Below are 13,085 nucleotides of genomic sequence, written 5' to 3'. Positions count from 1 at the left end.
GGAAGGAGAAGGTGAGGCATTCAAAGGTAATTAGAAGTTAGAAACCCATGAGACAAAAGCAGGTTCAGTGGCCCTATCTGAAAAACCCTGGGAGAGGGGTTTGTCCCTTCTTGGTAGAGAGAAATGCCTTGCACAGAGATCTAAGGAAGAGAGGGAAAGGCCTGAGGGTTGGGGAAAGCAGGCAGGCACAGCTTGTGATGGTCAGAAAGAAAGAAGGCTTTTGAGGGGCACCTGGGTGGCTCAGTTAAATATCCAACTTCTGCCTAGGTCAGTCGTGGGTTCCAACCCTGCATTGGACTCTGTGCTGACAGGTCAGAGCCTGGAGCCTGCTTCGGATCCTGTCTCCCTCTCCCTCTGCCCCTCCCCCATTTACACTCTGTCTCTCTCAAAAATAAATAAACATTAAAAAAATTTTAATAAGGGTGCCTGGGTGGCTCAGTCGGTTAAGTGTCTGACTTTGGCTCAGGTCATGATCTCATGGTTTGTGAGTTCGAGCCCCGCGTCAGGCTCTGTGCTGTCAGCTCAGAGCCTGGAGTCTGTTTCGGATTCTGTGTCTCCTTTTCTCTCTGCCCCTCCCCCACTTGGGTTCTGTCTTTCTCTGTCTCTCAAAAAATAAATAAATGTAAAAAAATTTTTTTTAATTTTAATTAAAAAAAAGAAAGGTTTTTTCCAGCTGCCTCCTCTTAAGGAAGGTAGGAGGGAGAGAAGGGGTCAGGAAAAGAAACCAATGGAAAGCTCAAATAAATTACATTTCTTAGGGAATTGTAAGAAATATGGGGCTTATTCCTCTCAGCAAATACTGACATTTAGAAATGCATTGTGCAGGACGGGAGCACAGAGGCCCCCAGGGCCACATTACCACTGCTCTTGTATGGCCATCCTGGAGGACTCTCATCAGAACTTCACACTGTTCTCCCCTCTGCTTAGAGGATATTTCGACTGCTGTCAGGAAGACGAGAGCAGCTGGGCCGTTAAAGTCAACAGGCTCCCACTTCTACACCGGCCAGATTGTGTCATAATTGGAAATGTGAAATATGCCTTCCTCTGTTTAGACTTCCCAGGCGTGGCGTGGCTTGTTTGTGTTTCCTCCAAACCCCAGAAAAGGCCAATCCCAGGCCTGAGTAAATGCTCCAGGCTTGTTGGTGAGGAGAAGGGGCCACGGCCCCTGCCAGCTCCAGGTGAAATGTATGGGCCCAGTTGGAGGGTGGAGACCGGAGGATGCAAAAGAGGCTAGGACTGAAAACATGCCAGCTTCACCAAATTAGTCTCGCACATGAAATGGCCTCACCGATCCCCTCCGCCTGTCTGCAGAATCTTCTGGTCCTTTAGGTTCAGTTCAAATCCTGCCTGCTCCTTGAGGCATCCCTGGTGCCTCAAGAAACCCTCCCTTCTCTGAGGTTGAACTCCCAAAATGCCTGTGATTGGCACATGGACACTCGCTGGATCCCAAGCCCTCTTTCCTAAGCTGCTTTTTCGTCCTTTTCCTTCAGTCCCCGTATTATTTTAACTTTAGTTATTTTGAGAGAAAGAGTGCATGGGAGGGGTAGAGAGAAAGAGAGTGAGAGAGAGAATCCCAAGCAGCCAGTCCCCAATCCACAGTGCAGAGCCCAACACGAGGGTCGAATCCATGAACCGTGAGATCATGACCTGAGCTGAAGTCAAGAGTCAGCTGCTTAACTGACAGCCACCCAGACACCCCTCCTTCAGTCCCCATCTTATTTAACCCTTTCCTGACGTTCTCCCTTCTTTACCCTCCCCACACACACCCAGAACCCACTCCCTCCCTGCACGTATTATGTAGCACCAAGACGTCCATTGCTCAGGCTCTGCTGTCTGTGGTAAGTCAACGATAGGTCTACTCTGCCCCCAGTTTCTGCTGTTGGACATGTGTTTGGGGGCTCTGGGTCCATGGGGGGGAGGAAGGACTTTAGGGTTTATCATCCAAGTTTGTAGTTTGCTCTTTCCCCAAATATCTAAATATACCAGACACATCTCAAACTGCAAGGATTCACATCCTGCCAAAACTCATCACCAGGGCTGCTAGAAAGACACACATTTATCCCATTATTGCAATTTTCCCATTAATGCAATTTTGAGCTGATCATTCTACCTTTGTCCCCTCCCAGCCTTCCTGCATGGTGAAAGATACTGTGCCCAGGTCCGCCTCCTCCATTTCTGGGTTTCTCTCTGGCTTGTTCAGGGGCTAAAGATGAAGAGAGAAAACCGTCTTGCTACCCAGAAAGTTAAGATTTTTTTCTCCCCAATTAGAATGCAAATTCCTTTTTATTGCCTGCAGGAGGTAACATAGCACCAGGCCCATTTAGTTGCTTGAGAGCTAGCTAAATGACAAAGCAGGGACTCAAACTCAGACATCTCTGCTCTACATCACATGCTTTCCTCTGTTCCATGGTTTTCATGGCTGGGCTGACCAGAAGGTCCTCTGGGGAAAAGTTATTTTCTTATTGTTGTTGTTGTTGTTATTATTATTATTATCATTATTATTGGATCTGGGGATAAGAGGACAGGGGTGTTCAGAACAGATCTCCCCTGCCCCCTGGCCCACACTGCATGGCCTCCTAGCAAGTACACAAACCCTTCAGTCAAGAAGTGGAGTCTAAGGCCATTTAATGTCTGTGGCAATGTTACCAATAGCTCTGTCCTAGCTTTTGCCAAGGCATCTGATCCTGAGCCCAAACTCAGCCCACGGCCAGGGAAACATGGCTGAGGAGGCCAGCCCAGGACCCCGACTCCTCCACGATAATTCGGCTGAGAGTAAGGACAGAAAGCCTAAGTAATTTGGATTCTTTTTTATTGACAAGAGTCATGCCACTGAGTCAGTACAACCTGCCAAGGCCCCACACTCAAACTGAGATCTGATCCTGGGTCAGTAGACAGAGGCTTTCATGCATTTTCTAGCATTACAACCCCTTTTTTCCAGTGACCTCTTACACAGAAACCCATTAGGGAAAAGCAGTGGAAGTGGTGGAGACAGGGGCGGGGGTCCCAGAGCCCATCTACGAGGTCTTCCTCCTTGGTCCTCCTCCCATGTCATCACCCTCATCCAGACACTGGACACCCTGGGTGAGGAACAGTCCAAGAGCAGTAGGGCAGCTGGGGGAGGGAGTGGACCGACGGGAAGGCGGAACAGCAAATTTGTTCTGCACGGGGCCCCTGTGAGTGGAGCTACTTTTGTTGTTTAGAGACTAAATAATGGGCCGAGGGATCAGAATGAAGCCTGACACCAGACCTGTCAATGTTTCTAGCATTCATCGCCTTTAAATATTCAAACACCAAGATTCTGAAGGATCTTTGACTTTTCTCTTCATTTTTTTTTCCAAATGTCAACAAACACTGCTTCTGCTGAGTGAAGAGTCTGGCCTTGCCTTTCCTGATGAAAAACAAAAGAAGGGGAGTGAGAGAGAAGGTGAGGAGAAATGAGGACAAAGGGTGAGGACGCTCAAGTTTCCTGAGAGACCCAGTTTTAGGGAAGGGGGTGGAGGTGGAGAAGCCAGCCAGCTGAAGCCCAGCGGCCCCTCATGTGTTGGGGTGTTCCATCGTACCCTTCATTTTACAGATAAGGAAACTGGGGCTCCAAGAAGTAAATGGAGTTATGTTACATCATAAAGCCAAGTTCAAAAAAAAAAAAAAAGCAAATTGAAACTGGAGCTCACAGTTTCTGGTGCCTGCTTTTCACATGGCAAATGTTTTCAAAAGGGAAAGGCTGTTCTCACAGACTCAGGGAAAAAAGGACCCACAGACATGAATTAATTCTGTCAGCAAGCATTTATTGAGCCCCTACTGTTTGTCATCCATTGTCCTGTGGGCTGGGGAATAGAGATGAACAAGACAGTCTCTGCCCCCAAGGAGTCCACAGGCCAGTGGGTGAAGCAGACAGATAATAACCACCACAATACAACCTAATAAGTGTCATGGCTGTGCTGTGTATATGTTGCTGTGGGGGTGTCAGCAGGACCAGATACATAATTTATGGGCTTCGTTGCCAAATAAAAATGCAGGGCCTCTGTCAAAAAAAAATTCTCAGAATTTTAACATGGTGACAGAAGAGCATTAAACCAAATATGAGGATCTTCTGAGCGTAGGGTCCTGTGTGACTGCTATGTCCATGTCTGTCACATTCCAGTTCACAAAGGAGGTGCTTCTACAGCCTAGTCTGAATGACAAAGAATTCACCAGCACACAGGAGAGGAAGAACATTCTGGAAAAAGATAACAGCATGTCTAAAGGCAGGAGGAGGTGGAAACACAGCATATTTGAGAAATGGAACAAGTTCAGTTAGGCGAGAGTAGGAGATAGGGGTGGGAGAGTAACAAGAAATGAAGCTGGCAAGGAAGTAGACCCCAAGGAGCAAGATGCTTTTAAACCATACAAGGCAGTTATCCTGTCCGTATTGGTGAGTCGTTGAAGCTGCTTGGGGATAGGATCTAATGGGTACTTTGGAAAAAAGCAAAACAAACCACTTGGGCAGCAGGAAGCATGTGGGTTAGAAGACAGTGGGCCTGGAGTGAGAACCCAAGTTAGGAGGTTGGTGCAATGGCCCTGGCAGGAACCGAAGAAGAATATACAGATGGCATCCAGATATTGAGGAAAGAGTGTCTGGCTGGAGATGGCGATGGAGATTTAGGGGCCCATCCATGAGGTGGCAGTTGAACTCTTGAGTCCAGAGTTTCCCAGAGTGAGAATGAGAATGGGTACCAGAGGCAAAGATGTAGGTGGAGGAAGGAGACTTCCAAGGAGGGGGGTTGGAGGTGAGAGGATGATCAAAGGAGCAAATCACATGACTCCAGAGACAAAAGAGTTTCAGGGGGCGGATAGAGCAGCCAAACTTGTAAATTAATCCAGGAGTAGGGTAAAGACTACAGCATCTGAGATAGCTGAGGGGAGCGACAGAGGGTGAAACGTCTGAGGATGCAGACGTAGTCGGTGGCTGTTTCCCAGGCAGTGGCGGCCCAGAAGAGCACAAGAACGTTAAAGGCTCTGGCTCTGCGTCTCCACCTGCTGCGTGGCTGGACGCCTGCCTCCCCCAGGTTCTCAGAGGGCTCCAGGGGCCTGAATCACTGATTGTCCCTAGAACCGGAGCAAAGTAGCCCCTCTTTACACCTGCTCCTTCGTGGCTGCCATGTGCCCCCACAAGGGCCAGCAGAGGCCACATCTGAGGTTGGGGAGGACACTGAGGTGTGCAACTGCCCCACGGCCACCCTCCTTCATCTCCACAGACATTGACCCAGTCACTCACCCCATGGCCAGCCACACCGTGGCCTCTGCAGCTGCCCAAGCTGTTTGTACAGAGGTGACAGACACTATTGCCACCAACCTTGATATTCTCTCATGAGGCCCCAAATAGGAAGACCTCCTCCATCTTGCTTGTTAGAACTCAATAGCACTTTTATTTGACTTACTCTCCCAGAATAATAAATGGCTCATCTGTCTTAGAACTTAGAACAAGTTTCCCAGAAGGACCTGCTTAGGTATCAATGAGCAAGGTCCATACGGCATCCCAGGTAAAACCCCCTCTTCTACTGGCCCTTGGGCAGTAAGACTAAGTCCCCCTCCAAGTCTCAAAGAGCTCCTGCTGCATTAAGTACATGGCCTAGGAGATCGTGGTCCAACACAAAGTTTTCTTTTGTTAAGTTCCTACTGTGTGCCATTATTTCACATTAATTATCTCCTTTCCCTCTCAGTTCATGCCAATGAGGTAGGTACTAGCATTGTCCTATTTCCTAGAAGAGGTAAAGCAGAACAGCCAATGACTGTATGACAGTACAAAGAACGTTCCGGTCCTCTACTCTGGGGGAGGAGGCCTTTACACACTCTTTTGTACTTTTCAATATCTCAGGCAATAGCTTCTATAAATTCAATATATTCTGTATGTTCAATAGCTTCTGGCCTTACCTCTCTCCAAAGATAGCACTGTAAGATGGATTGACCAATGGGATCCTCTCTCATTCTTGGCTTCATATCCGCGGGCTACCAGATTGTGGAAAGGGAGTGGGACAGGCCAAACTGACCATGTTCCAAGGCTTCCAAAAGAGGTATCCCTCCTGACCTTCAACAGAGAATATGTGTGGCCTCAGTCCCACGAAAGTTTCCTGCTGTTCTCTGAGAGCACACACGTGCATGCATGCACACACACACACACACACACACACAACACCAACCTCCTCCTTACTGAGTAAAAACCCATATCCCCTGCACAGAGATAAACCACAGATGGAACCCACATCGTATTTGAAAATGCAAGCCAGTCGTCCACACTGGCTCTGGCTTATTTACAGCTGGCATTGCTTCTGATTTGGCCTCCATCCATTCTGACAAGCTGATGCCCATGCCGTATCTGTTGGCTAAATATTTTTTATATCAGCCTTGATTCTGGAGACAATGAGGCCCAGACAAGTTAAGTAATATGCCTATAGACCCTCAACTGTCAAATGGCAGAGCCAGCATTCATAACCAGCCCTTATCTAACTGCACATCCCAGTGCTATTAGCCCCAATGTTCCATACATTAGGACTCTCTCTGACCGGATGCCTATTGGGTTGCCATGTAGATGGACCCCTAGTGGTCCACCCAAACATGCTTGATGATAAAAATTCAAAGCAGACCCTGTTTGGAACCTTGGCTATGCAGATTAAAAAATAATAACTCTAAGGAAAGGCAAATGGTGAATCCCATTTCTACAAATCTTATAAATTTCAGAGAAGCCATCTAGGGAGAATGAGCCAGGGTTTTTTCCCCTCTGAACTGGATCACTAGTTCCTGGGAAATGCCCATAAATCAACATGCTTTCAGTTTCCAGGACTTTACTTATGTTACTGTATGCCTTTAAAGTCCTCAGCTTGTTAGCAGGTGACCCTCATGAGTTGAGGGCAGTGCACCAGCCTAAACACAACCCAGATGCGAGACACTACATTGAAACACATGCAAATAACCATCCTTCTGCTCTCCTGTGAAATAATGTTCAGGAAGCACTAAGCAAGCCACAGGTGTTAAGGCAGCATTGCCCCACCAGCACCATGGGCTGGAGAGGCTGGGAACAACAGGTGCCTTGCTTCCCACACTTCCCCAAACCATTAAGACAGTGGTTCTCAAAGTGTGGCCTGTGCCAGTGGCAGCAGGATCACCAGGAAACTTGTAAGAAATGCAAATGCTGTCCCCCTCTCCCATAACTGCTGAATACGTGTTTTAACGGGCCCGCCCACTGATTCTGATGTGCACTAAAATTTAAGAGCCACTGCATTAGAGGTCCCAAAACTCAAGATTGTGAGAGTCTGTCCCTTTTTGCCTAAGAGAACTTAGGAATCACCCGCCGTTAAAGAGAAACATTTCTTTAAAAAAAAAAAAAAGTGACTTAGCAAAAGGATGAATTTCAGAGTTCAGAGTATGAACCTGGAATTATATCACAGCTCAGCCACTTACTACCCATTTGGCCTTGAGGACATCACTTAATGTTTCTCAGAATTAATTTCATCAGCTATAAAATGAAAATCGTAAACCTAGCACAGTGCCTGGCATACAGAAGGTGCTAAATAAAAAATAACTGTTACAAATGATGCTTCATCTCAATCAGCAACTGAGCACAATAGCCAGCCACTATCAAGTACCTCTGTCCCCAGTAGGTAGACTACAGGGAACATCCATGCAAGGAGAGGGATAACTCCCTGGGGAGGGGCAGGACAGACTCCTCCACCCCCACCTGGAGACCCAGGTCGGGGAGTTTCCAAGTTCAATGAGCTCTGTTTGTGTTCAGCGAGAATAACAGGATCACAACGATCTCATCAGCACAGTTGGAGAGCAACAAATATGAAGCCCAGATCCAGATCTTCAGGCACAGAATGTCACCAAGGAAAAGCTGCCTCGCTCCTTCATGACAACATTCCCCCAAGAAACCATTGCTTGGAGAAACTTCAAGTTCTGTGCTGAAGTGTAGTGCAAAGCTAAACAAGCCTCTGAAATGCAAATGTCTTGTCGGCACAGAGCAGAGCAAGTTTTTATAAGGTAGATAAACCTAAGGAGCCCCAGCTCCCATCTTCCCTGGAGAGAAGGGATAGAGGACAGGACAGGAGGCAAAGAATCAGGGGCAGAGTGGACACCTGACACAGCATCAGAAGGTAGGAGATGAGTGAATATTATTTATAGTAGAGCTTCTAACTACTCAGTGATGTGTATAATTCACTCATTAAAATGCAGGTTTGTATTTAGCAAATCTGGGATGGTGCCTGAGACTCTGCATTTCTACAAGAGGAGAAAATTGGGCTAGATAACAAGAATTTTTTAAATACTTTCATATATATATATGTATATATATATATATATATATATACATATATATATATATACACACACACACACACACATATATATAAAGCTGGGTTTTTTAAACACTTATTCATAGCGGGGTGCAGAGAGAGAGGGAGACAGAATCTGAAGCAGGTTCCAGTCTCTGAGCTGTCAGCACAGAGCCCAATGCGGGGCTCGAACCCACGGACCATGAGGTCATGACCTGAGCCGAAGTCAGATGCTTAACCAACTGAGCCACCCAGGTGCCCCTAAAGTACTTCCTAATTTCAGTTCTTTTTTAAACATTCATTTGTGGGGTGCCTGGGTGGCTCAGTTGGTTAAGCGTCCGACTTCAGCTCAGGTCATGATCTCATGGTCCGTGGGTTCGAGCCCCGCATCGGGCTCTGTGCTGACAGCTCAGAGCCTGGAGCCTGTTTCAGATTCTGTGTCTCCCTCTTTCTCTGACCCTCCCCTGTTCATGCTCTCTCTCTGTCTCAAAAATAAATAAATGTTAAAAAAAAATTTTTAATAATAAACATTCCTTTGTTTATTTATTTTGAGAGTGGAGAGGGGCAGAGAAAGAGAGAATCCCAAGCAGGTTCCATGCTCAGCACAGAGCCTGATGCAGGGTTCGATCCCAGGACCACGAGATCATGACCTGAGATGAAATCAGGAGTCAGATGGTTAACCGAGTGAGCCACCTAAGCATCCCAAGAAGATTATTTTTAAAAAAAAAAAATTTTTTTTAACGTTTATTTATTTTTGAGACAGAGAGAGACAGAGCATGAATGGGGGAGGAACAGAGAGAGGGAGACACAGAATCTGAAACAGGCTCCAGGCTCTGAGCTGCCAGCACAGAGCCCGACGCGGGACTCAAACTCACAGACCGCGAGATCATGACCTGAGCCAAAGTCGGCCACTCAACCGACTGAGCTACCCAGGCGCCCCCCAAGAAGATTATTTTTGATGGGCTAGAGAAAGAGGAAAATTTATCAATGCTGGAAACTTAATAAATTTTGTCTCCTTGCATAGGAACATGTCCTAGCACTATGCTTCATACAATGTATTGCTTAATAAAACGAAGGATAAATTATAAAATAGTTTGTAGGAAAAACACTTGTAAATTAAATGTTACCATCATAATCATCACCATGTTACCCTGGGCTCTCCCTGGCATGTTGTATTTAAGAGTGCCAATCAGTCCTCATCTATTCAACATTCTAAGGCTCTCAGGACCTCAAAATGAGCCCTAATTTTAGCCCAGAATATACCCTGAGCCTACACTATTGTTTATTCCATAAATATTTGTGCCTAAAGCTAAGCAGAATAATTTTTGGCAATGTTATTCTACACATTTTTCATTTCTGGTGATTTGGTGGCTTGTGTTGCCCAGCAGCCCTCCATCCTCATAGACTGAGTTACCCATGACTTGGGGTAGGATGGAGTAGAAGAGAGAACAAGGAATTAAATTTTCCAAGAAGAAGACTTTGACATTCAAGTTCAATTTTTTAAGTTCACAGAGAAGACAATAATCTTGAGAGCCCTGGTTTTCCAGTGAGAGAACTTGGCACTTGAGAAGATGAAAGAGTCTTTCTGAATTCTGTAAAGTAGGCAGGATGGAGACATGAGGTGGGAGCAGTTTACCTCCACTGGAAGGGGAGAAGCTCAAGGAAAATCATGGAGTAGAATTTTGTGGCATGAGTGTCCTGATTGGACTCAGCCTATCCCTTCTGGGGCACCTCTCCAGGTGGTTGCTTACAGAATTCCAAGTGGAAAGAAAGGCCCCCTGTCATGAGTTCATAGGGCATTGGTCAGGGTCACTTGTTCTGAACCAGAAGGACAGGCCACACATTACACGGGCTGCAGATATGGAGGCCACCAATGCAGTGAGAACAGAGGGTAATGCTCCCAAACCGGGAAGGACCAACTGCTCCACCTCAGAGGCCAGCCAGGACCAGAAGCCCGAACACAAACCAGACAGGAACCGTCCTCCCTCTCGCTGACATGATTCCATAACTCCTTCCTGCAGGGAGTGCCACCCTAGGTAGGAGAAGAGAGAACACTTGATGAGGGATAAGGATGCCGATAGAAAGTTTGAATTTAAAATAAGTGAGTTTGGGTGTGCCTGGGTGGCTAGGTCAGGTTAAGGTCCAACTCTTGATCTCAGCTCAGGTCATGATCTTGCAGTTCATGGGTTTGAGCCCTGCATCAGGCTCTGCACTGGCAGTGCAGAGCCTGCTTAGGGTTCTTTTCCTCTCCCTCCCTCTCTGCCCTTCCTTCACTCTCACTCTCTCAAAATAAATAAATAAATAAATAAACTTTTAAAAAAGTAAAATAAATAAGTTCGTTTTTTACTGTCTGCGTAGTGAAAAAAGACTACAAATCGAGACAGAATTTGACTAAGCTACCTTTAATTGTCAGGAATAAGTATTTTCACTATAGCAAAAAAAATGATGCCTAGTGACAGTTTTAAGAAAATAACAGTACAGTTAGCACATCTGAGTTGTGACTAAGTTTCAGACCCACTACATGTCTTGGTTTTGGGCAACAGTAAGAGCAAAACAGGTCAAATCTGTACTCCCCTATGCAGTCTACAGTTCAGTGGGAAGGCAGTGGTTAAACAGGCAATCCAACAGATAAAATACAAGACAACTGTTGTGCTCAGCGCTATGAAGGGAAAGTAAAAGGAGGAAAGGAAGAACGTTGTCCCAAATCCTCCTGCCTGCCCATCTTGATGCCAGAAATTCAGCATCTAGACATGAATTCTATTGGTTCACCATCATTTTCTCCAAAGACTTGTGGAAGGAGTTGCTCGTGAACTTGCTAACCTTTGCATTTTGAGAGTTTAATAATTGTCATTCTGTTCAAAAGATCAAAAAGAGGAAGGCTCCAAAAGTCTAGTAGGGGACATAGAAGCAAGCGGGAGGGGACCCCGTAGGGAGGAGCAAGCGGTGGGGACCCCGTAGTAGCTGGGAGCAGGAAGTGGGCAGCATATGGGGAGGAACACGTAGGAGGATCACTCACCGGGGAAACTGCGGAGGAACCCAGGGGGTTTGCGGGGATGGGGATGGAGGGAGGAATAGGGGGAATAGTGGGGGGGAAGGCAGGGGGTCACAGGCAGGAGCACATAGAGATGGAGGGAAGAATGGGGGGTGGGAGGGGAGGCAGGGGGCACAGGCAGGAGTGCATAGGGACGGAGGTTTTCACAACAAACTTGCTTGGCAGTCTTGCCCAGGGTTGCTCCGCCCTGTACAAAAGCATTTGGAGCTTAGCAGAAGTTTAACATGATCCTGTGAGTATGGTCTGATGCCTGCACTAGGGCAGTATAGAGATCACCTAGATGTCAGGTTAGCTGGGACACCTGGAAAGAAGTTTAGTCTCTTTTCTAGACTCAAGGGACCTCAGCTTTCATCTTAGGGCCCAGTGGGAAGCAGGGTCCTTCTTCCAATGAGGACAGGAGACCCGGTTAGCCAGAAATCCCTCTCACTTCCAGGAAGGAGTATGGCGTTGTGGTTAAATCCATTGCTCTGATGTCCAGCAAAATTCAGACTCAGCCACTTACCAAATGAGGGACTACGGGTAAACTATTTGACCTCTCTGCACCATCACTTTCTCGTCTGTGAAATGGAAACAATAAATGTAGTTATCTCCTCATAAGATCAAACGAGACACCTTATGCAGCATGCTTTTTACAGTTACCTGCTACTCACTGGAGTTCAGAGAGAGGCAATGGTGTGAAGCTGGTCGCGGCCATCCAGACAGGTGTTCGCCAGCATCAGCATCACCTGGATGCTTGTTACACCTGGGCTCCACCCCAGACCTATGGAACCAGAATCTCCAGGAATCTGTAGCTTAACAACTTTCCAGGTGACTTTTATGAACCCAGGTTTGAGAAGCATGACTCCATGATCCCAGATAGGCCTGAAGTCATCCATAGTGTGTGAGTAAAGCACTGGGGGAGGGGCATGGGTGTTGAATTCTTGCTGGCAGAGTATCTTATGCAAGTCTTTTCTTCTCCAGAGGCAGTGATAAGATTGATGAGAACACCCCATCATGTGCCTGAAAGGGTTTTGCAACACATCAAACAACATGAGCATGGAAGAGATTGTGATTCTTATCGCCACATTTGTAATAGGGTTTTTTAAAGGGAAAACAGCCAAGTCCTTGGCTTTCCTTCCCCTGCTCTTGGCAAAACCTCCTACTGCTCTAGGAGGATTGCAAGAACATTGACCCAGAATTCCCTGCATGTTTCCTGGGAAAAGCAAGCTAACTCTGACAGCTAAAACTGCTACACGGTGTATCATAAGATCCCTGCTGCTCAGACCCGACAGCTATTCCCTCTGGTTTCTGGCCTGCACAGCTGGCCCACAACGGTGGGGCTTTCTGTGCCTTGGGAGCTTTCTGCTGATGGAGGATAGCTTCCAGGTAGCCCCAGGATTTGAATCAAGACCAGTAAGTGGGTAAAAGCTACAAAGAGTCGGGTTTCATGCCCAAGTAAGGAAGAACTTTGCAGGGATCAGAGCTGCCCCAAAGTGGCCTAAGCTTCCCTAGCAGGTGGCAGGTGAGATCCCTGACCGAGGAGATGGTCACTCACAGGCCAATGACCCTTTGGTGGGGCTATTTTATCCTTTTTCTTCTTACCGAGGTCTAGGAGCAGTGTGCTCTGCCTGATACCTGAGAAGCCTTCTCCAAAACATCCCTAAATCCCTTCTTTCATTCAGCTGGTATTTGCTCATCACCTACCACAAGTCAGGCGCTGGCCTACACACTCAGGATGAAGGGCCTTGCTC

At 46.9% G+C, this 13,085-nt stretch overlaps 1 long non-coding RNA gene across 1 annotated transcript; it reads left to right on the top strand.

The window, feature by feature from the left end:
• The first annotated feature begins 1,088 nt into the window (after positions 1–1,088).
• LOC109253144 (uncharacterized) lies at positions 1,089–12,597 on the top strand. Its single transcript, XR_002074254.2, has 6 exons — positions 1,089–1,178; positions 1,771–1,838; positions 3,371–3,424; positions 11,789–11,874; positions 11,991–12,235; positions 12,316–12,597. It is a non-coding gene; the product is annotated as an uncharacterized LOC109253144 (long non-coding RNA).
• Positions 12,598–13,085: the final 488 nt, after the last annotated feature.

The sequence above is a fragment of the Panthera pardus genome, unplaced genomic scaffold (genome assembly GCF_024362965.1).
Source record: "Panthera pardus isolate Hobbes unplaced genomic scaffold, ASM2436296v1 HiC_scaffold_21, whole genome shotgun sequence".
NCBI lineage: Eukaryota > Metazoa > Chordata > Mammalia > Carnivora > Felidae > Panthera > Panthera pardus.
This window is presented reverse-complemented; position numbering and strand designations above follow the sequence as displayed.